We start from the raw sequence: 4,051 nt of genomic DNA, 5'->3' as shown, positions 1-4,051 counted from the left end.
CACATCACACATTAAGCAATTATTGGACGAAGTTGAACAAAATATAATGATTTATTAGTAGCGAGCGAGCAATTAATTATTTGCCGATGCCTAAGGCAGAGATAAATAATTTTCTCGCAAGACACTAATCATGATATTTTGTGAAACCGAGTTAAATAACTGTTTTATCATTCAAATTTTTTATTGAAACACATTTTATAAAGTTTCACGCAACAAGTCAAAGTGAGTCACGTCGACCAAAGTGCGAAGTTAACTGCGCATGAGCAAGAGTGTTAGTTGTAGGCAGTTATTTGCAGTTCGTTCAGCCAGTCAAAACCAGGGCTTTGAACCGGTTCAAGGAACGAAACCGGGAACTTTTTCTATTTCACATGGAACAGAAACGAAACCAGAAACTTTATTATTTTTTATGTTCCGGAACAGAAACGCTTATTAAAAATAATGGTAACCGGTAATCCCGGTTTTTATTTCGTTCCTCAAAGTTTCCGTAGCCTACAAATAAAAAAGTCATTCTTCTCCTGCGCAAGTTTCTATGACCCGCTGGGGTTCACTTCCTGTGTGACGTTCGCTGACTGAATGGAGAGAGCGGGAAGGTGGGACTACTATCACGTCTCCACATCTTAAATAAGAGGGTAAATATTGCAGTCTATCGTTATTCAAAAACGTCAATTTCAAACACGATATCAATATATTTGTCCACGTTAATGAGAGGCTCGCGAACATTAAATGACGTTAACCTCTGTTAGCCTATCAATGCATAGGGCCTGACTAGCCTTTGGTAACACACTAACGAAATTATCTTTCATTTTTGGCACTTTTTCTGTTTGTGTAGATGGGAAGACATAGTGAGATCCAAATCGCCAACATTTGAAATAATAATTGTTTTGAATTATTTCTTGTCTTATTTAATGAAGGTTGTAATAGAATTAGCCTACATTTGGCTTAAGCTGGATGAGACAGAGACATAATTTTATAGCCATTTGTTAAACAGCTGACAGGGAACGTAATTAACCGTTCCGGGAACGAAATTTTTTTGTTTCTAACCGGTTCGGGAATGTTTATTTAATGGTGGAACCCAAAACCGGAAACATTAAAATTCCGTTTCCTGTTCGGAACGAACCAATAGGAAAAAATTCTGGTTCAAAGCCCCTGGTCAAAACGGCGTAAAAATAATTTGAATGATAAAGTGGATTATTTTCATATTTCTTTTTTTTTTAGTTAGCTGATCGGTCAGGTATCAGAGCTCTATAAAGCCTAACAATAAAAAGCGGGCTTGGTGCATTCCTGTGATTTACTATATAAAAAGAAATGGAAAAGAAACAACCAAGCATTGTGTTCAAGAGTTAAATGCACTAACTTCGTCAAAACATTTCATTCATTCATAAATAAACAAGGAGATGGCAAGATAACCATCCAAAGACCAAATGACAAAATGTACACTAAGTAATCTCCACAATATTACCACAAGATGTATATACATCCTTCAGATCCCTAGAGTAAACTCTCATGGTGAAAACATCATTCTTTATTCGAGTATTTTTATTATGGAATGGTTTACCACCGAATGTTAAAGGTGCTAGGAGTAAATCTCAGTTCAAATCTCTAGTCAAAAAGTTATTTGAAAGTCTTAGACAAGAATCTGGTCATTTTGTATTTTATTAACATAATTTTACACTTTTAATATATCTCTCTTGATAACTATTTTTTATTGGTGCTAATTAAACTATGTTATTTTATATGGACCCACAATGGAAATAAGTACATTGTACTTTCTTGTGTCATCCATATATTACTGTTATTTGCACAAACATTTTAATACTGAATAAACAAATCAAATAAAAAGGTGAGTAAAAAATGAATACAAATAAGTGTAATCATTGCATTTTATAAACACAAGACCTCCAGAAATATAGAAATTATTCCAAGTTTTACTTAAGAGGCCTCCTTTTAGTCACTTCAGACTCATTACTGTATAAATATTATCTACGTTTTATATTGTTTTAATGTTTATGCAGCTATTTTATATTAACATGACCTGTTAAACACGTGACTAAAACCAGGATCTTCATACAACAATAAGGTATAAACAGAAGAAGATAAACCTCACAGTGAATAAACACCTAACCTTAGTGTTTATATTAATCCAGCTGGGCACAAATAAACACTTCGATGAGTTAATACTTATTTAAGACTTTGTTCAAACAACACGCCTTTTTTTTCCTGTGAAACACTTCATGTGTGCAGCCAGCTACTTTAAACCAGCTGTTTACAGTTACAGTAGCTATAACTAACTGATTAAACAAACAAACAAACACTAGTTAGCACATGCTAACTATAAACAGGTGCACGCGCCGGCCGGCCGCGTCCATTCCAGCGCCTGATGTAGGCAGCCTAGCTAGTCAACAAGTCGAGCACTAAACGGCCACATGTCCTGTTGCACCCAAAAGTTAAATAAATTAATAAATAAAAGGTACAAACCGCGCCGGAAGTAAGCGAACTCGTTTCTGAATCCTTACCGTGGAGAAGTGGAGCCGTGTCCCCTTCTGCCCCCCCTCCGTGCGCGCGCGCGCTGCCTGATCCGATTGCGGGACCTGAGAGCTACGGAAGCTGAGGGGAGGGGAGGGGAGGGAGGGGAGGGGGGGGGGATGCTAGAGTGGGGTGTGGGGGAGAGGGGGTGTGGGTGGAGAGGGGGAGCGGGAGAGGGGGGGAGAGAGAGAGAGAGAGAGAGAGGGTGGGGAGAGTGTGGTGGAAGAGGGAAGTGGGGGGGAGAGTGGGGGAGGGAGAGAGTGGGGGAGAGTGGGGAGGAGAGTGAGGAGGAGAGAGGGGGGTGGGGGAGAGTGTGGTGGAAGAGGGGTGTGGGGGGAGAGGAGGTGGAGGGAGAGGGGGTGGGGGAGAATGGGGGAAGAGTGGGAGGGAGAGTGAGGGAGGAGAGAGAGAGGGGTGGGGAGAGGGGGGGGAGAGAGGGGGGGTGGGGGAGAGGGGGGAGAGAGGGGGGTGGGGGAGAGGGGGGAGAGAGGGGGGAGAGGGGGGAGAGGGGGGGAGAGAGGGGGAGAGGGGGGGGAGGAGGGGGGAGAGGGGGGGGGAGAGAGGGGGGGAGGGGGGGAGAGAGGGGGGGGGAGAGAGGGGGGTGGGGGAGAGGGGGGAGAGAGGGGGGTGGGGGAGAGGGGGGGAGAGGGGGGTGGGGGGGAGAGAGGGGGGTGGGGGAGAGGGGGGGGAGAGGGGGAGGGGGGAGAGAGGGGGGTGGGGGAGAGGGGGGGAGAGAGGGGGGTGGGGGAGGGGGGAGAGAGGGGGTGGGGAGAGGGGGGAGAGAGAAGGGGTGGGGGAGAGGGGGGAGAGAGAGGGGGTGGGGGAGGGGGGAGAGGGGGTTGGGGGAGGGGGGAGAGAGGTGTGGGTGGGGGAGAGAGAGGGGGTGGGGGAGGGGGGAGAGGGGGTTGGGGGAGGGGGGAGAGAGGTGTGGGTGGGGGAGGAGAGGGGGGGAGAGAGGGGGGTGGGGGAGAGGGGGAGAGGGGGGTGGGGGGAGGGGGGAGAGGGGAGAGGGGGGAGAGGGGGGGGAGAGGGGGGAGAGGGGGGGGGGAGAGAGGGGGGGGAGGGGGGAGAGAGGGGGGGGGAGAGAGGGGGGTGGGGGAGAGGGGGGAGAGGGGGGTGGGGGAGAGGGGGGAGAGAGGGGGGTGGGGGAGAGGGGGGAGAGAGGGGGTGGGGGAGAGGGGGGGAGAGAGGGGGTGGGAGGGGGGGGAGAGAGGGGGGTGGGGGAGAGGGGGGGGAGAGGGGGAGGGGGGAGAGAGGGGGGTGGGGGAGAGGGGGGGGAGAGAGGGGGGTGGGGGAGAGGGGGGAGAGAGGGGGGGGGGGGAGAGGGGGGAGAGAGAAGGGGTGGGGGAGAGGGGGAGAGAGAGGGGGTGGGGGAGGGGGGAGAGGGGGTTGGGGGAGGGGGGAGAGAGGTGTGGGTGGGGGAGAGAGAGGGGGTGGGGGAGGGGGGAAGAGGGGGTTGGGGAGGGGGGAGAGAGGTGTGGGTGGGGGAGAGAGGTGTGGGTGGGGGGAGAGAGGAGGGGAGAGAGAA

At 49.8% G+C, this 4,051-nt stretch overlaps 1 protein-coding gene across 1 annotated transcript in view; it reads right to left on the bottom strand.

Moving 5' to 3' along the window:
- ldb3a (LIM domain binding 3a) overlaps nucleotides 1–2,598 on the bottom strand; it is a 157,591-nt gene extending 154,993 nt beyond the window's left edge. The window contains exon 1 of the mRNA XM_060924999.1: nucleotides 2,514–2,598. The gene's annotated coding sequence lies outside the window, so the exon portion shown is untranslated. The remainder of the gene's footprint in view (nucleotides 1–2,513) is intronic.
- Between the last annotated feature and the right edge of the window lie 1,453 nt (nucleotides 2,599–4,051).

This window comes from Neoarius graeffei, chromosome 7 (assembly GCF_027579695.1).
Source record: "Neoarius graeffei isolate fNeoGra1 chromosome 7, fNeoGra1.pri, whole genome shotgun sequence".
NCBI lineage: Eukaryota > Metazoa > Chordata > Actinopteri > Siluriformes > Ariidae > Neoarius > Neoarius graeffei.
The sequence above is the reverse complement of the archived record's forward strand: the minus strand, read 5'-3'. Positions and strand labels throughout refer to the sequence as shown.